The sequence below is a fragment of the Ranitomeya imitator genome, chromosome 7 (genome assembly GCF_032444005.1).
Source record: "Ranitomeya imitator isolate aRanImi1 chromosome 7, aRanImi1.pri, whole genome shotgun sequence".
Lineage (NCBI taxonomy): Eukaryota > Metazoa > Chordata > Amphibia > Anura > Dendrobatidae > Ranitomeya > Ranitomeya imitator.
Genome location: NC_091288.1, coordinates 166,093,100 through 166,113,754, shown reverse-complemented (window position 1 = coordinate 166,113,754; position 20,655 = coordinate 166,093,100). Strand labels below are relative to the sequence as shown.

The window sequence follows — 20,655 nt, the reverse complement described above, 5'->3', positions numbered from 1 at the left end:
CATGTCCCACAGGCTACAACTGGTAGAGTCCCATCTGTGACCACGTCTGTGGCGTATGGCCGCTGAGCGCGCCACAAAATGTCTCTTCAGAGTCTATAGACACAATGGCTTCCTGTCCTAATGTCCCGGGCATGTATGGGCCATATAGACAGCCACTGTGCAGCTATACAGACAGCCACTGTGCAGCTATACAGACAGCCACTGTGCAGCTATATAGACAGCCACTGTGCAGCTATACAGACAGCCACTGTGCAGCTATATAGACAGCCACTGTGCAGCTATACAGACAGCCACTGTGCAGCTATACAGACAGCCACTGTGCAGCTATACAGACAGCCACTGTGCAGCTATACAGACAGCCACTGTGCAGCTATATAGACAGCCACTGTGCAGCTATACAGACAGCCACTGTGCAGCTATACAGACAGCCACTGTGCAGCTATACAGACAGCCACTGTGCAGCTATACAGACAGCCACTGTGCAGCTATACAGACAGCCACTGTGCAGCTATACAGACAGCCACTGTGCAGCTATACAGACAGCCACTGTGCAGCTATACAGACAGCCACTGTGCAGCTATACAGACAGCCACTGTGCAGCTATACAGACAGCCACTGTGCAGCTATACAGACAGCCACTGTGCAGCTATACAGACAGCCACTGTGCAGCTATACAGACAGCCACTGTGCAGCTATACAGACAGCCACTGTGCAGCTATACAGACAGCCACTGTGCAGCTATACAGACAGCCACTGTGCAGCTATACAGACAGCCACTGTGCAGCTATACAGACAGCCACTGTGCAGCTATACAGACAGCCACTGTGCAGCTATACAGACAGCCACTGTGCAGCTATACAGACAGCCACTGTGCAGCTATACAGACAGCCACTGTGCAGCTATACAGACAGCCACTGTGCAGCTATACAGACAGCCACTGTGCAGCTATATAGACAGCCACTGTGCAGCTATACAGACAGCCACTGTGCAGCTATACAGACCAGGGACAGCCATTGTGCTGCTGTAGACTAGTCAATGACGGGGCACTGGTGAGGAGACGTGTGAGCTGAGCGTAGGGCCTCGTTCACATTGGCTGTACGCGTTTTATCTGTGGTTCTCTCCTCAGTGGCCACTGCATTCGGCTGAGAGGCTGCACAATGCGTTATCTGCCACCTCAGCAGTTTCCCGCCTCCTGCACCTCACACTCTTCCCGCTGTGCCAGGGACACGGAGGATATGGGAGGCACCGCTGCGAGAGGAGGGGGAGCGGCCATGATGACAGGAGGGGCGGTGTGCTGACGTCACAGGGGGAGGAGGACAGGAACAGCCCGGAGGAGGACACTTCAAGTGAGAATTTGGTCTTTGCCTGCGAGTGGTGTAGCTGCGCTCTGCCCTCAGGTGAGTGACCGGTGTAGCTGCGCTCTGCCCTCAGGTGAGTGACCGGTGTCGCTGCGGCTTCTGCCCTCAGGCAGGTAATGTGACCGGTGTCGCTGCGGCTTCTGCCCTCAGGCAGGTAGTGTGACCGGTGTCGCTGCGGCTTCTGCGTCCTGTGTAAAGTTCTCTCACTCTTCGGATGGCGCTGTTGTCCGCCCAGTGGCTGCTGGTACCAGTGTGAGGTCTGCAGCAGCTGACATTGAAGTCCTGGGTGCAGCTGTGCCTCCTGTGTGCCCGCAGCCTGTGCCAGTATGTGGAGGGCTGACCTGCACCTGTAGCCTCTGCTCTTCTTCTGCCCTGTCCTCCATGGAGGAGGCATCTGCAGTCATTCACCTCTTCCGCGCCCCATTTCTGCATCTGTGCCCCATTATCCATGTCCGCACCCCATTCCTCTCGTCTGTGCCCCATTATCCTCGTCTGTGCCCCATTCCCCACGCCACATTCTCCTCGTCCGCAACCCATTTCTGCATCTGTGCCCCTTCGCCATGTCCATGCCAAATTTCTGCATCTGTGTCCCATTACTCTAGTCCAGTGGTCCCCAACTCCAGGCCTCGAGGGCCGCCAACAGTGCAGGTTTTCAGGATTTCATTAGTATTGCACAGGGGTTGGAATCATCACCTGTGCAGATGATCACATTACCACCGATGCAATACTAAAGAAATCCTGAAAACCTGCACTGTTGGCGGCCCTCGAGGCCTGGAGTTGGGGACCCCTGCTTTAGTCTGTGCCCCATTCCCAGCATCCATTCCCCGCACCCCATTCCCCTCATCCACGCCCCATTTCTGCATGTGCCCCATTCCCCTCATCTGTGCCTCATTCCCGCGCCCCATTTCTGCATCTCTGCCTCTTTTCCTGCACCCCATTCCCGTGCCTCATTCCCCACACCCCATTTCTGCATCTGTGCCTCATTCCCCGCACCCCATTCCCGCGCCCCATTTCTGCATCTGTGCCTCGTTCCCCGCACCCCATTCCCGCGCCCCATTTCTGCATCTGTGCCTCGTTCCCCGCACCCCATTCCCGCGCCCCATTTCTGCATCTGTGCCTCGTTCCCCGCACCCCATTCCCGCGCCCCATTTCTGCATCTGTGCCTCGTTCCCCGCACCCCATTCCCGCGCCCCATTTCTGCATCTGTGCCTCGTTCCCCGCACCCCATTCCCCACACCCCATTTCTGCATCTGTGCCTCGTTCCCCGCACCCCATTCCCGCGCCCCATTTCTGCATCTGTGCCTCGTTCCCCGCACCCCATTCCCCACACCCCATTTCTGCATCTGTGCCTCGTTCCCCGCACCCCATTCCCGCGCCCCATTTCTGCATCTGTGCCTCGTTCCCCGCACCCCATTCCCGCGCCCCATTTCTGCATCTGTGCCTCGTTCCCCGCACCCCATTCCCGCGCCCCATTTCTGCATCTGTGCCTCATTCCCCGCACCCCATTCCTCGCGCTCCATTCTCTTCTGCCATCTCTGTGAGTGGCATGGGACAGTCCACAAGTACGTTTACGTCCGTGCCTCTCTATAACATCATATTTCTCAGTATGGCACAGATTCATTCGTGTCTGAAGTGATGTGTACTGCCGCTCCTGCACACCGCGGCGGCCATATGCTCCATTCTGTAGGTAATACCTGTGAAGTCTTACTCCTGTTGGCAGCCAGGTGTAGTTCTAGCCAGTTGTGACCAGCACAGACCTTGTGGGGTGACCCCGGGGGGCAATCGATTCGCAGGATCCCGTACATCAGCCAGGTCTGTAATCTGTGGTCGCTGGACGGAGAGCCCCCTCTTACCTTACCTGGTGTAACATCCAGCCCAACTAACAAAAAGACGCGCTATGGCTGCCAGGAGGTAGGAGGTGACTCTCGGGGCTCCCACCCAGTGGCCCTACATTGCCGATGTGGCTGATGGATGGGCTCCTGCACTAATTCTAGTTACCAGCGAACCGACGACCGTCAAAAATGCCCCGAACTCCTGTACGTACATGGGGAAGAAGGGCTCGCCTGTCTGATCCCACAGAAGAGCTACGGTAACCACATTACTGCTCCCGTGATAGAAAGGAGTGCGGAGTCACTGGGTATTGATGCCTGCGGACAATGCGGCTCAGTATTCCCAGACCGTTCAGAGAAGCCGTTGTTCCCTGTCCACCACCAAAAATGTCCACAGTTGGCAAATAAACATCAGAATTGGACCATGGAGTAATGAAAGAAGGTCGCCAGGTCTGATGAACCACATTTCATGATGATGGCCGGGGACATGTGGCTTCTCTTCCCCCAGATAGGACGTGCACATGGCGAGAGCAGAGGAAGCTTCATTCTCTGGGAAATGTTCTGCAAAGAAACCTTGGACCCTGGATATGTTTATGGATGATTCTGTGACAAGTACCGTGTACCTCCAACTTTTTTCCAGACCAAGAACAATAATGACAGTGGCTTTTTTGGCCAGGATAATGCCTCTGCTGCACTGGAAAACATATGCACAATTGGTGTCACTCTCCATAAGGAGAAACGTTGCCCCTTAGTCCCCAGTCCAGGGCCTCTCACCTAGCCAAATCAGTTCTCATGCTTCGCACTGACGAGGGCCAACAGCCCGAAACACCGTGTCTGCGAATTGAGATAGTGATTTGGCTTTAATCCTAAGTCATATTGCACGACTTGCTAAAGGGATGATTGTGACTTGTAGGATCGCTACTTCCAACAGGTGGCGCTATAGAGTTTAAGTCCTCTTTTTCTCTGAAGAGGCAATTTGCAATTGGTTTAAGGAATTTGATAAAGAGTTCAAAGTGTTGACTCCAAGTTCCCCAGATGTTCGTGTGATAGAGCATGTGAGAAGTGCTGGGAGACACCTCCAATCCGTGGAGGCCGCACCTCACAACTTACAGGCCGTGAAGGATCTGCTGCTTACGTCTTGGTGCAGGTCCCACAGGATCTTCAGAGGTCTTGTGTAGCCAATGGCCCAGGTGGGCTAAACTGTTTTAGGGGTGCAAGAAGGAGCTGCATAATATTAGGCAGGTGGTTTTAATGTTATGGTTCATAGGTGTAAGTATCTGTGTTGGGGCTCGCTCACACTGCTTACAAGGCCGAGTGCTATGAGGTGTCTTATCGGATAGCACTCTGCCCAATGTTATACTGTGGGGCAGTGCAGATCTGCGATTATTTTTTCATACCGATTTGGCATAAGAAAACAATTGCAGCATGCTGCGAGTACAGCCGAGAATTGGATCATGCAGACCCATAGAAGTCTATGGGTGCATGTGAACCATCGGACTGCACTCAGATGTCATCCTAGTGCAGTCTGATGAACTTGCACGGAGACAATGGGATAGATGAATAAATTACATTCTCCATCTTCTCCGCACCTGAGTTGCGTTTATCTCATGCTGGAGAGTCAGATCACACACATGCCTATGCAGCTTCAATAGTTAAAGATCTAATGGTAAAAATAATTAAAAAAAATTGTGATATTCTCACCTTCCGGCGCCCCCCGCAGCCTTCCCGCTCCTCACGATGCTCCCGTTCTCAGTGATGCCTCACGACAATGACCCCAGATGACGTAGCATCACGCGAGACGGCTACGTCATCACAGGTCATTGCCGCGAGGCATCACTGAGAACGGGAGCATTGTGAGGAGCAGGAAGGCTGCGGAGGCCGCTGGAAGGTGAGAATATCATGATTATTTATTTTAATTCTTTTTTTTTTTTTTTTACAGGTATATGGTTCCCAGGGCCTGGAGGAGAACCTCCTCTCCTCCACCCTGGGTACCAACCACACATGATCCGCTTACTTCCCACATGGTGGGCATAGCCTCATGCGGAAAGTAAGCGGATCAATGCATTCCTATGTGTGCGGAAACGGCGCAATTCCACACAAAGAATGAACATGCTGCGTTTTTTTTCCGGAATGCGATTCTGCTGCGGAAAAAAATGCAGCATGTGCACCAAAAATGCAGAATGCATTAAAAATGATGGGATGCTTATGTAAGTGTTTTTTAGCGTATTTTCAGAGGAAAACGGCCGAAATAAACGCTAAAAATCCTGAACGTGTGCACATAGCCATGAGTTTTTTTACGCTGCACCATTTCTGCACCTAGTATTTAAATTAGGCTGCTTGCAGTTTTTCATTGCGTTTGTGTGCATTTTTTTAACACGCGGTTTTATCTTATTTTTTATGCTGCATTTTTTTTGTCTCTTTTTGGTGTGTCCTGCTTTAAATAAAGCTACGTTGTTTTTGATACTCCCTGGTATTCGGCTTTGACAAAAATTTATTGATATACTTAGTTGCGGATTACACGTGTTTTTGATGCGTTTCCGCCACGGAGGCGCACTAAAAACCGCCTGTGTGTTTATTACCTGCATTTTTTTCTGCATCTAATGCAGGTCTATGGCCGGTGTCACACTTGTGAGTGCAAAGCAAGAAACTTGCATCAATTTCCGGGACTGCCGACGGCGGTTCAGACCGGAGCGTTCAGCTGCATAGAAATACACGCAGCCACACACTCCGGGCCCGAGTGCCGGCGGCAGTGCACTCACAAGTGTGACACCGGCCTATGAGGAAAATCTGCACAGAAAACTCAGTATACGCACAAGAGGAAGACGCTGCATTTTTGATGCAGCAAAAATATGCAACAGTCAGCTGACATATTCTTTGGCAGTGGCCCCATGTAATGACTCGTTTAAACGTGATTTTGCTTTACAGTACCAGCAAAATGAATGAGATCTCTATAATCTTATGCACACACTGCTTATTTTTTCCATGTAGATTTGAATCCGTTTTATATCTGCAGCATGTCAACCTCTTCAGCTGTTTTGTAGCGTTTTTCGCATATTCTAAAGAAGAGTTAAAAAACAGCATATTTCCTGCCAACACCATGGTTTTTGGAGCAGAAAAATCTGTTACAAATACTCAAGATGTGCATATCCCCCATGCTGTGTACAGGGCAGCACAAAGCATTTCTGTACACTTAGTGGCTGCAGTTTATCCTCCTGCACATGAACCAACTGATCTGGTAATGACCTAGCCTATGGATAGATCATGGTTAGTTTAGTCCCTGACAATCTCTTTAACATGGATGTCTCATGAGGACAGTCCATCTCCTAAATGCAGACCCGCTAGAGTGCAGCTACTTGTGGGCTCCACAGCTGAAATCCCCAGGGCAGCTACAGTTCATCTTGTTCTAATCGTATTGTGACCATGTGTTTTCTGTAGTCAGCAAGTCACATCTACATCTTGGTTCAAGCCAGGAAAATCCAGTCTTGCAGAAGGAGGCACAAAGGACATTGGGACAAGGATACGCACTGTGTAACCGCAGGGCTCAGGAGGAGTCACATACCATCCTGATTTGTCTCATAACGGGACTGAAACTTTCTGATTTACATGCTGCAGCCGTTCAGCTCCAGCACTGAAATCTCATTGTATCTGAGCACGGACCTGCTACAAGCCGCAGAATCTATTTATTCTGCTCCTGTCAGGCTCCGTTCCCACCCTGAGCTTTTGGTGAGTTTTTGATGTTGCAGAATTTCTGCACCTATTATTGACTTGCATTTTTTTCTTGTGTTTCTATCGTGTTTTGGTCTCCTTATTGGTATGTCACGCTGTAAATAAAGCTGCTTTGTTTTTGATACTTCCTGTTATTTGGCTTTTACAAAACTTTATTGACATACTTGGGTGCGGATTATATGTGCTGCGGAAACGCACTAAAAAGGCCATGTGCTTTTTTACCTGCAGAATTTCTGCACCTGTCGTAAGTCTATAGGGAAATTACGCACAGAATACTCGGCGTACCCACTAGTGAAATTGACATGCTTCGGATTTGAAACACACTCCGCAGTGCAGTTTTACGCTGTGTAAAAAAAAAAAAAACACAGTGGGCATGCGATCTCTATAAATCCTATGCACTTTGCTGGAATTGTAAGGGTATGTGTCCACGTTCAGGATTGCATCAGAATTTGGTCAGGATTTTACTCAGGTAAAATCCTGACCAAATGTGCACCTGAGGTCACTGGCAGGTCACCTGCGTTGTCCTTGCGTTGCTACAGCAATGTAAGGACATGCTGCGTTCTTAAAAGACGTGCCGCATGTCCGTTTCCGCGGGTCTGCTGCATGCGTCTTTTAATGCGTAGTGGAGACGGGATTTCATGAAATCCCCTCCACTATGCTGTAAGATCTGGACACTGCGTGTTTGACGCTGCGAAGGGCAGCGCAAACTGCACATGCCCGACAAAAAAACTTAGAGTGCAGGCGTCTGGGACGTTAATTAAGGCAGTGGAGGCGGCGCACGGAGGCCCTGAGTGATGGCTGGGAGGCGTTTGTCAGGGGGCATGTCTTTTCCCCCTGACAAAAACTACAGGTAGGAAAGGCAAATTCTAAAAACGAATAGTTCAGCGTTGCCAGGGACCCCAATTAAAAGAGCCACTTTGACAGAATGCAGCATTAGTGCTGCACAAGGTGGCTCTTTTAGTTAAAAATGCCTGGGGGGGGGGTGACGGGTGCCCCTTAAGCAGAAGATTGATACGATCAGAGAAAGCTTTGGCCCGCGGCCCGCAGCCCCCAATGCCCCGCTTCGTTTCTCAGCACTGTTCCTTCAAAACCAGCTTCTCCACCATGACAGATCAGCTCTCCACCCTCCTGTCATGATCACATCTCACCACTTGTATGCTTGACCCGCTCCCATCCCACCTCATCCCTAACCTCGCCACAGTCTTCATTCCAACCCTAACACACCTCTTCAACCTCTTGCTTACAAATGGTGTCTTCACCTCATCCTTCAAGCATGCCTCAATCACCCATCGTCAAAAAGCCCTCCCTCGACCCATCCTCTGTGTCCATCTATGATATCCCTTATGCTTTAAAACTACTGGAACAGCATGTCCCTCTGGAACTGTCCGCCCACCTCTCCTCCTGCTCCCTCTTTGACCGCTTACAATCTGGCGTCCGACCGCATCACTCAACTGAAACTGCCCTAACTAAAGTGACCAACGACCTAACTGCCAAGAGTAAGTGACACTACTCTATCCTCCTCCTACTTGACCGGTCTTCTGCCTTTGACACTGTAGACCATTCCCTCTTATTACAGATTCTGTCATCTCTTGGCTTCAGATTTGGCCCTATCCTGGATCTCGTCATATCTAACAGACTGGACATTCAGTGTCTCCCTCTCCCACACCACCTCCTCACCCCACCCCCCTGTCTGTCGGTGTTCCCCAAGGCTCAGTTCTAGGACCCCTGCTTTTCTCCATGTACACCTTTGGCCTGGGACAGCTCATAGAATCCCACAGTTTACAGTATCATCTCTACGCCGATGACACGCAAATCTACCTATCTGGAACTGACATCACCTCCTTACTTACCAAAATCCCACAATGTCTGTCTTTTTCAGCTTTCTTTTCTGCTCGCTTTCTAAAACTGAACATGGATAAAACAGAATTCATCTTTCCCCGTCTCACTCCGCCCCTCCATGAGACCTATTCTTCAATGTCAATGGCTGCTCACTTTCTCCAGTCCCACACGCTTGGAGCTTCGGGGTGATACTTTACTTTGCCTTCTCTTTCAAGCCTTATATCCAAGCCCTTGCCTCCTCCTGCAGACTCAAACTAAAAAATATTTCCCGGATCCGCGCTTTCCTTGACCATGACAAAAACACTAGTGCACGCCCTTATCATCTCCCGTCTCGACTACTGCAATCTCCTACTCTCTTGCCTCCCCTTTAGCACTTTGGCACCACTCCAATCCATCCTACATTCTGCTGCCCGACTAATCCACCTGTCTCCCCGTTATTCCCCAACCTCCCCTCTCTGCCAAGCCCTTCACTGGCTTCCTATTATCCAGAGGCTCCAGTTCAAAACCCTAACTATGACATAGAAAGCCATCCACAACCTGTCTCCTCCATACATCTGTGACATGGTCTCCCGGTACTTACCCACACGCAACCTTCGATCCTCTCAAGATCTCCTTCAATCCTCCCCTCTTATTTCTTCTTCCCACAACCGCGTACAAGACTTCTCCCATGCTTCCCCAATACTCTGGAACTCTCTACTCCAACACATCACTCTCACCTACCACGGAAACCTTCAAAAGGAACCTGAAGACTCACCTCTTCCGACAAGCCTACAACCTGCAGTGATCCTTAGTCTGCTGAACCGGCACAACCAGCTCTACCCTCTCCTAGTGTATCCTCACCCATCTCCTGTAGACTGTGAGCCTTCGCGGGCAGGGTCCTCCCTCCTTATGTACCTGTGTGCCTTGTTTTGCTCATGTTTATTGTACTTGTCTATAATTGCCCCTTCCACGTGTAAAGCACCATGGAATAAATGGGGCTATAAAAATGAATAATAACAAAAATAATAATAATTAAACAAAATAGGTGAAAAGCCAGAGGGGTGAATAATTTTGCAAGCCACTATATATATATTTTCTTTCAGTTTGTGTTAGGCTGTGTTCACATGTTGCGGTTTTTTTGCGGTTTTTCCCGATAAAAACGCTATAAAACCGCAAAAAAATGCATACAATAAGCATCCCATCATTTAGAATGAATTCCGCATGTTTTGTGCACATGATGCATTTTTTTCCGCAAAAAAAACGCATACCGCATAAAATCCGGACATGCTCTATCTTTTTGCGTTTTTTTTTGCGGATTTCCCACTCCAAAATGCATTGGGAAGTGTCTGGAAAAAACCGCGGCAAAAACGCATGCGGTTTTCTTGCGGATTTCTTGCAGAAAATGTCCGGAATTTTCTGCAAGAAATCCTGAACGTGTGCACATAGCCTTATGCGTTTACAGCATGATGTATTTGGCCAAACACAGGAGGCTTATACATGGATAACAAAAAGCAGGCTGGCATAAGATGCGCCTAAGAGATGCACGCCGGTGAATAAATTGTGCACATCTCTTGCTGTGTGTGAAAATCAACGGGTAGCATAGAATTACAAAGTATTTTACACCTCTTTCTGACGTAAATGTGTTTGGCCTAGTTTGCAATTTTTTTTATACCAAATCAAAAAAAAAACCCTCCTCCATAATGCTGACATGCAGATGGAAACATCAGAAGGTTTTTTTTCCATTCGGCGCTGGAAAATTTCCTCACTAATGTATAGATCTCATAATTTACAGCTGAAAGCAGAAAATGTAAATCGCACATTCACCTGTTTTTTCGTGATGATAAACACCAGCATCACATGTCTGGGTCTGTTCGCTCTGTGCAGTATTTGCACCATGGGTGAATCTGCTGACTATCTATTCTAGAAAGTTATCACAAGCAGAATGTACTGGTAAAGGTAAAAGCCATGTCCGCAGCATGTATTATTCACTCCAGCCTTCTGTTTCACTTACACCAGGAGCATTTACTGCACTGCAGTCCCAGTGGTCTCGGTATCCTGGTAGCTCAGGTTATATTTGTTCCCTCTGTCTCTAGCTGATGTAACCTTATCACCATTAATAGTAAAACAACACCAGGGGATGAGACTCATTACTATAATCCCTTGGGCCGCTATTGTTCTAGACTAAACAGGTAACTTGCTTCCATCACACAGAGATGCCTAGAGATTTCACAGGTTTGCACCTCTTTGTGTTTCTTTTTTGTGTAAAATGTTGTGACTCAGGATCCATGCCATGTTTGCACTAACATTTGCAATTTTCTTTAGTACTTACACTTATGAAATTAGGGGTTTCGGTGCACCCTTGGTGTGGCCAGTAGTCCGGTGCTTAAGTATGCCTCCTCTTGCATATTGAGGATATTCTCCAGCTTCTCGTTGACCGGCCTCACTATACACTATTCTGATTGGTGGCAGTGGGGATAGTCACATATTTGATGATGGCGTAAACTCAGGATCTGTACGTATTTTATCTCCACCCTCTCCTGTTCTTTGAAGCCGCCAGTTACACATATGTGGTCTATTAGTGCAGTGAATGGTATCAGCAGAAAGAAGCAAGTGTGTGCACCCACGGCACAGGCAGTGTCAGTGTGCATGGGCCTACACGCTAGCAGCATTAAGACAGTGCTCGCTCTAGGGAAGCACTGTCACTCAGAAGAGGGGAAAATCCTCTGCAAATGAGGAGGCAAAATGATGCGCCAAACTCTTGGCCTTTGCTTTTGGTTTTCAAGGGTGTAGTTTCTGGCCCTTGCGGTGGCTGAAACCTGTTCAGACTGTGGTGTAATAGCAGAAGATCTGGTGTGTGGGATCTGTGTCTGGCCTTTATAATGTATTCTCCACCAGCACTTCTACATTTTTCACCAAAACAATGGTGTTTGTGTGACAGCTCTGGAGTGTCTGTCCTGGGTAGGTTTCCCTCCTGGAGCTCACACCTCGGATTTACAGTATATTTCAGCTTTGCAGCAATCTCCATCTGCTGCTGATTGTTATGAAGATTGGAACAGATTTCACTCGTTGCAAATCTGTTTTTAAAGGGTTGTTACTTCTGGGACATTTGTGTCTTATCTTATTTATATGCCATAAATGTCGCGGAATGGAACTCCTCTTCAGATCTATAAAGGGAAGAGAATAAAGCACCTCAATAACTGCTCCATATTCCAGTTGGTAAGTTGTGATAAGATAAGAATTGGACAAAGTCCGCTTGCCTGATACTGGAGCTGTAAAATGATGTTACACACTAACAGCAAGAGTGAATTCATCTGTTTCCCAATAAAATGACTGAATTACCTTTTATTTTATTAGGCCACATGCTGAAAGTAAAGTACGGTAACTGCTTTTACTGGAGATGCTATAGATTGGTGCATGAGATTTAGGATGAAATCGCACACAGAGGATTTTGTTGTGGGAGGTTCTGTAACTGTCCGATTCATCTGAAACAACGTCATTCAGCTGGATGGAACTGATTTTTGGTCGCTGAAACTTCTGCCACAGAATATACAGCAAGGGAATTTATCTGTAGGCTGCCTCAGACGGCCGTAGATTCTCTCATGCGAGATGTCAGAGTTTGAGCCGAGTGTCATCTTGGTGTGATCTTGCATGAGCGAATGTGGAGAAGACAGAAAATCTAATTTCTCCATCTTCTTCATTGTCTGAGTCCGCCAACGATGTTTCACACCCAGCCATAGACTTGTATGGGTGCGTTTGATTTAAATACCGGAGCCACTTGGAGCATGCTGCCATTTATTGTTTTATTCTTTTTAATGCCGAATAGGCATGAGAAAATAGCAGATCTGCACTGTCCCATAATATAACATTAGTCCGAGTGCTATCCAATAAAACATTGGATAGCACTTGGCCATGTCAAAGGGGTTGTCCACTACTGGGCAGCTGCCACTTAATCAGTAAAATCAATGTATACTCGCTTCCTGCAGTGGCACCATTTGAGCGACGGCGGGTGACGTGACACTTTTGTCACATGCCCTTTGCAGACATTGGTCGTCCAGTGTTTGACTGCAGCCTTTACTGTTTCATCGGATCAATGGTCCGCTCTGACGAAATAGTAAACACTACAACTGGTGAGTGGTGGCTGATTGTCTGCAGCGGTCACATGACACAACAGTGTAGAATCACCTGCAAACATCATTGGAATGACGACACAAAAAGTTGAGACATTGAAAACTATCAACAAAATTTTGCTGTCTAGACAAAGCTCTGGGTTAACTTTGAGTGTGTTTTAGGTTTCGAAAGCCTGCATCAGAACGATGGCTGCCCCAGCTTACAGGTCATCATATCTGACAAGCATTAAATGTCTACAATATGGGGAGCTGGCAGGTGAAGGACCGTGTACACTTTGTAATGCACCTGCAAGTACCAAAATGTTCTCTGCAGGACAGAGCTCAGTGGATAGGTGATGGGTGTCCCAGTCTGTAAAAACCTTTCTAATAATTTGTAGAGCAAAACCTGAATGAGTCACGTCGGACATACAGATTTCAATATGGTGAATCCAGTTTTTGTCACCCCATAAATACAAACCTAATTGTTAATAAATACTTTTATATTTTTAAAGCAGCATTGCTTCCATGCTGCTGTACATGGGTTTTCATACAAAATGTAACTTACAATGAACACACTAGTAATGTCAGACTGGTACAGACAGGCCCTGATCTCGTGGGATAACAGTCCGCTTGGTGATGGAAAGGAGACAAATAGGATGTGGTGGGCCCTGATCTCGTGGGATAACAGTCCGCTTGGTAATGGAAAGGAGACAAATAGGATGTGGTCACAGCAGCTCTGGTGGTGGTGAGGTTGGCAGCGGAGTTATTGCAGGTTGTAGGTTTTTCTGTAGAGACAAGTTCTCAAGTTGCATCTGAAGGCATCAAATATGGGAGATAATTGCACGTGCCAAGGCAAAGAGTTATGGAGGATGCTCAGGAAGGATCTTGGAGACAATTGGGTGAGGAATGTACAAGAGCGGAAGAAAGAAGATCTTGTGAGGACCAGAGATCACATATGGGAAGGTATCGGGAGATTAGTTTGGAGACTATGGAGGAGATTGGTTATCGATGCCCTTATAAATCATTGTTAGCAGTGTAATCTGGATTTACTGGGGAAATGAAAGCCAGTGAAAGAATTGGCAGAGTAGTAGTGAGGACAGAGGGGGGGGGGGTAATTGGCCAGCGGAGTTAAAGAAGGACTGAAGGGGTGTGATAGTTGGGAGGCCACAGAGGAGAATATTGCAGTAGTTGAGGTGGGAGATGATGAGGGCATGCACTACTATTTTAGTTGATGATATTTTCTGGTTGCATTGTCAGCCTGGTCCTGGATGCAATAACTGTGAGAACTGCAGGAAAAAATGGGAATAAACATTACAAAGATGCTACATTTCTTAGCTGTTGCTTTCAATGCCTACATAAAATGGAATTTGTATTTATTAAAGGGAATCTGTCAGTAGAATCAACATGTGTGTATATATGGGCATGCAAGTCTGAAATAGAAGATGTAAAGGTGTCAATGGAGTTACAGGTCACAGACCTGAAAGAACATATATGCATGTTGGGGGGATTGATCTCATCGACAGATTCCCTTTTACGGATTTTTGAAGTCTAATAGTAATGTTGCAGTGCAACAAGAACAGCAAGACCCTGCCAAAGTAGCCACAGCGTACACGCTGGACATAATGCGTATCTGAGTGAAAGCGAATTTGTAGATTTGATAATTGGAAACTTGGTCAGGAAGCATTATTCAGAGAGGAGCAATGACTTGTATGATGACCGCTCAGCACAGTTCATAAGTGACGTGTTCCAAATTGATAATTTTTCATCTTCCACGTGAAAAGAAACGCTTCAATGGTAAAAAAAAATGTGGTGAAGGGGTTAATCAACTGCACAATTAAAGCGCTACTTTTCTTTAATTTTTCAAAAAAATAAGGCATTTTACAATATTAGTCAAGAAGCTGTAATCAAGACATCAATCAAGCACTGTGCCAAGTCTCGGATTGTACGGTGTAAGGTCACCGGACACTGGAGCATCAGAAACATTCTTAGGAGTTATAAATGATGTTTGCCTTAAGAGTCTTTGGTTAGCAGACACCTTTAAAGGAGTTGTCCACTGCTTGGACAACCACTTACTTCCCCATGTTTGGCCCCGTTAAAATGAAATCACTTGTACTTCGTTCCAGCGGTATCTGCACTCGCCTTCCCGGGACTCACGTGAGGTTGTGACACAGGACCCCTGCTCCCAATTACTGCTGAAATCACTGTCTCCACCTTTGGGTAATCGTAATGAGGAAATGAGTGGCCAGCCGCACCTCTCACACCTCTTGATTACGTATACACCTGAAGGTGGGGACAATGAAGCCAGCAGTGATTGGGCTCAGGGGGTCCTGTGTCACAACCTCACGTGAGTCCCGGGAATGCGAGTGCCCACACTGCTGGAATGGCGCCTGCACCGTAGGAAAGTGTGTGCTTTTATTTTAATGGTGCCAAACATGCTGAATGAGAAGTGGACAACCCCATTAATAATTGTACCTACCGAAATGACATGTTTACTGTAAATTTTAATGGAGGAGGGATAATCATATAGGGCTATTTTTCACTGTCTTGTCTAGACCCCTTATTTTCAGTGAAAGGTAATATTAACGCCTACATCATATATAGACATTTTAGGCCATCGTATGCTCCCAGCTTTGACTGACTGTTTCTTTTTTTATAGCATGACTGTTCCTGGCTGTGACCCTGGGCACAAAGTGGGGTCTGTAAAAACATTGTGTGACAGATATGATGTACAGGAACTGGAGGGACCTGCGTGAGCTTTACCCACAACCCAATCTTAAACCCTTAAAATTAATAAGAGCACAGACTCACTATATGAGAAGGTCTGACTAGTAAAGTCTATTACTCCCTTCCACAATGAGTCATATGATGCATAGCAAGGAAAATAGCAGCAAATCTAAACCCCATCTTGTGTACAGTATCCACTGAAGCAGCCAGGAATGAGAGTACATTTTATGTCTAAGCCTTGAATATTGGTCAATTTGGTACCCTGGCTGTGGAAGGATTTTAAAAGATTTGACATTCCCAAGAAATAAAGCTCCATCCACCCTTCCTCCTCCACCCTGAGCTTCCTGTATCTGAATACATAGTTATTTATCACTCTGGGTCTGTGTGAGCGTCATATGTAGCTTATTCTAGAGTAAATCAGTGCTGGTGACATAGAACTAGTGTATCAATCATAGCCTCTAATGGTACTAAATCATACCTGTAACGTGGCGCGGGGCGTTAGCCGTGGGCGAGGTACTCGTCTCTTACGCCCCAGCATGTTACATGAAGGCAGGGGTCCTGGCTGGGTGTGTGGACTGTCTAAAGGGGCGCCACAGCCTTGCAAGGCCGCATGGTGCTGAAGATTTTGGCTGGCCAGGACCAAATGTTGAGAAGATCAATGAGGGATAGACCGTCACTCAAAAATAAACTGTCTTTTACTCAACATTAACTTTGTGGGAAGAACTGGGTTCAATAGATAGCGGATGCATAACTTTAGGAACGTTTCTTTCACAGTACGCAGCATCTTCACACAGTCTCTCTACCTCTTCAAGTTCACTTGTTCGTGCCTCAAGTTTCTCTGTCTTCACCACCACCCAGCACAATACTACATTAGTGAAAACTAGTTTGCCACTATGGCCGGTACTTGGCTTCTAAACTTGCTGGCGCCTTGGAACTCTCACTCGGGGAAATCTCTTCGTCTCACGTTCTATGTTCCATCCTGGCCCGTTAACTCTAGTTATAAACTAGAGGCCGTACCGCTAGGTGTACTGTCCCAGGACCTGTGGTCCAGTACATCACTCTGTCCTTTTGTCATGTCTCTCTCTCTGTTCATTATCACAGTATCCACTGCCTCAGTCTCCACTCGCGTCATGGACACTCACATGATGCGACTCTGCTTAGTACTCAGACCAAAGGTCAGCTCTAGATGCCAGAAACAGACTTTCTAACAGGAAGCTGTCTCTGTCCCTTCACTTTAGCCCCTCCTAGTCTGGGCTATTCCCAACTATTAACATTGTTTCCCCCTGCTAACTACCTGTTGGTGGGCAGAGCACAACTCTATCATTAACAACGCATGTCACAATACCCATTATACACCATAAGTATACTTGTGTCTTCGAGAGGAACGTGGGCAGTATGTCCATCTCCTTACATGCCAGACATTAGCATGCTGAAAAACTCTGGTGACTCCTAGGGTTCACCTGACGCTAAGTAACGTGAGCACTGCAGCCCATCAGCGGCCTTCTTTCAGATGGAGTTTTGTGTTTTGAGAAAATATTCAGGCTAACATAGGCTTAACAAGGAAAGATGATACATTTAATACATAAATAAAATAAGTGGGTAAAATACAAAAAAACCTTCAATTAAAATTTTCATTGTTCACTGCTGTAAAGAAATCTTTCTTGTCCTCATGCCTGAAGAGACCACAGTTGCCCTGAAAGTTTGCACTTTGCGGTCTCTTCAGTAAACCATTAAAAGGTATCAGTTGCCAGTGACATGCACCAGCAGGTGCCGAGAATGCACGGTCCAGCGTTTCTACTGATGAAATATGGTCGTGGCTGATACAATAATGTGAGATCCAAATACCCGAGCCACAAAATTGTGAAAAACGATAACAATTTGTTAAATTTTGGAGTACGTTTTCATTACTCATGAGCTCCCTGGTTTTCTGATTTTTGTGGTGCTGTCCTCAGGATTAACAGTTCAGGCTGGCGGCATGGTTGAACCGCTTATCTGAACTCTGTTCTTCGATACTACAGTCATGGTCAAAAGTTTTGAGAATGACACCAAAATTATATTTTCACATGATCTGCTGCCCTCTCGTTTTTATTAGTGTTTGTCTGATGTTTATATCACATACAAAAATATAATTGCAATCATATTATGAGTACAAATAGGTTATATTGACAGTTAGAATGAGTTAATGCAGCAAGTCAATATTTGCAGTGTTGACCCTTCTTCTTCAAGACCTCTGCAATTCTCCCTGGCATGGTCTCAATCAACTTCTGGACCAAATCCTGACTGATAGCAGTCCAGTCTTGCATAATCAATGCTTGCATTTTGCCAGAATTTGTTGGTTTTTGTTTGTCCACCCGTCTCTTGATGATTGACCACAAGTTCTCAATGGGATTAAGATCTGGGGAGTTTCCAGGACATGGACCCAAAATCTCTGTTTTGTTTCATGAGCCATTTAGTTATCACCTTGGCTTTATGGCAAGGGGCTCCATCATGCTGGAAAAGGCATTGTTGGGCGCCAAACTGCTCTTGGACGGTTGGGAGAAGTTGCTCTTGGAGGACATTCTGGTACCATTCTTTATTCATGGCTGTGTTTTTAGGCAAGACTGGGAGTGAGCCGATTCCCTTGGATGAGAAGCAACCCCACACATGAATGGTTTCAGGATGCTTTACAGTTGGCATGAGACAAGACTGGTGGGAGCGCTCACCTCTTCTTCTCCGAATAAGCTGTTTTCCAGATGTCCCAAACAATCGAAAAGGGGATTCATCAGAGAAAATGACTTTGCCCCAGTCCTCAGCAGTCCACTCCCTGTACCTTTTGCAGAATATCAGTCGGTCCCTGATGTTTTTTCTGAAGAGAAGTGGCTTCTTTGCTGCCCTCCTTGAAACCAGGCCTTGCTCAAAGAGTCTCCGCCTCACAGTGCGTGCAGAAGCACTCACACCAGCCTGCTGCCATTCCTGAGCAAGCTCGGCACTGCTGGTAGTCCGATCCCGCAGCTGAAACAGTTTTAAGATATGGTCCTGGCGCTTGCTGGTCTTTCTTGGGCGCCCTGGAGCCTTTTTGACAACAATGGAAGCTCTCTCCTTGAAGTTCTTGATGATGCGATAGATTGTTGACTGAAGTGCAATCTTTGTAGCTGCGATACTCTTCCCTGTTAGGCCATTTTTGTGCAGTGCAATGATGGCTGCACGTGTTTCTTTAGAGATAACCATGGTTAACTGAAGAGAAACAATGATACCAAGCATCAGCCTCCTTTTAACCCTGCTGTTCTGTTCGGTCTGGGGAGACCTATTTTGAACTTTGGTATTTTTTGGGGTGTTCAAGATGCGGTTCTGAAACTTGTGGTTGATTGACTTAAATGAGGATGGGTCGGTCGGCCACGGGTTTCAGAGCCGCATCTTGAATATTTTAAAGAATATTGAAGTTCAAAGTCGGTCATTTTTGACCAACAGAACAGCAGGGTTAAAGTGTCCAGTGATGTCATTCTTACTTAATCATGACTGATTGATCATCAGCCCTGTCCTCATCAACACCCACACCTGTGTTAATGGATCAATCACCAAAACGATGTTAGCTGCTCCTTTTAAGGCAGGACTGCAATGATGTTGAAATGTGTTTTGGGGGTTAAAGTTCATTTTCTGGGCAAATATTGACTTTGCAAGTACAGTAATTGCTGTTAAGCTGATCACTCTGACATTCAGGAGTATATGCAAATTGCCATTAGAAAAAAATGAAGCAGTAGACTTTGGAAAAATTAATATTTGTCTCATTCTCAAAACTTTTGGCCATGACTGTACAAGCAGCGGCCGCATTTGAGCAGCCCAGGGGGCACTGAAGCTGGCCGATCCATGTATCTTGCCTACTTTAGAGCAGAGCTTGCACAATTTTAAGCACATGCTCGTTGTCTAGGAAACCGGCCACTCATAGACTGCAGGGTGGCCGGCAACCTAGGCAACGGGCTCTAACTACAGAATTAAAAATCCTTCTGTTCTTGCAACCATAGAGTAATTTTTAATGGGCGGTTAATTACACCGTTGCTTGTTACAATTGCAATGTTACCCATTTAACAGTATGACACGACCCCTTTGAGCATACGGTAGTATAGATTTTAATACATCATTGGCTACAAACATTTGTAATGAGAATTGCAAAATATTGGTTGTAACATCTGTGGGAAAAATGTGATTTCTGTGAGACTTATCTGAATGAGCCAATGGCAAATTCTCTACTCACAGGATACATTGACATGACTTACCGTAGATTGGCCGGTGATCAGCTACATGTTATCTGATTATCCTTTCTTTAATAGACTGTGGAAACAGGCTGACCCGATCAATTCTGGTTTGGTTTTTAAGGAAACCATCTTCACTGTGCTGCACACCGGTTAGATAGGGTGGCATGGCTATATCGGTCAAAGGGGTTCTTCCCTTTCAATTAAATTTTTTTTTCTAACGCTACAGTTTGCTATAAAAATAAGAACACCTCGCTGTACTCTCCCTCCCCGAGTCCACCGACGAGTCTAAGCCGCTGTTCCTGATGTCTGGCGTCGAAAGCAGCACTATTGTCACCTTGACAGTAGCAGCCAATCAGTGAGCTCCAAGCTCTGCTAACGTGACCTTAGTGCTGCAGTATGTATATATATATATATATATATATATATATATATATATATATATATATATATATATATATATATATATATATATATATATATATATATATATATATATACATATATATACATATATATATATATATATATATATATATATACATATATATACATATATATATATATATATATATACATATATACAGTACAGACCTAAAGTTTGGACACACCTCATTTAAAGATTTTTTTTCTGTATTTTCATGACTATGAAAATTGTACATTCATAGTTTTGATGCCTTCAGTGTGAATTAACACATGTGGAATTATATACTTAACAAAAAAGTGTGAAACAACTGAAATTATGTCTTATATTCTAGGTTCTTCAAAGTAGCCACCTTTTGCTTTGATGGCTGCTTTGCACACTCTTGGCATTCTCTCGATGAGCTTCAAGAGGTAGTCACTGGAAATAGTTTTCACTTCACAGGTG

At 46.1% G+C, this 20,655-nt stretch overlaps 1 protein-coding gene across 2 annotated transcripts in view; it reads left to right on the top strand.

Annotated features, from left to right (window-relative positions):
- Positions 1-1,289: 1,289 nt before the first annotated feature.
- The window catches only part of CARHSP1 (calcium regulated heat stable protein 1), a 54,362-nt gene continuing 34,996 nt past the window's right edge, over positions 1,290-20,655 (top strand). The window contains exon 1 of one of the 2 annotated variants that reach the window (XM_069734007.1): positions 1,290-1,397. The gene's annotated coding sequence lies outside the window, so the exon portion shown is untranslated. Of the gene's footprint in view, positions 1,432-20,655 lie in introns of both variants that reach the window. The other variant, XM_069734010.1, reaches the window with a different exon arrangement.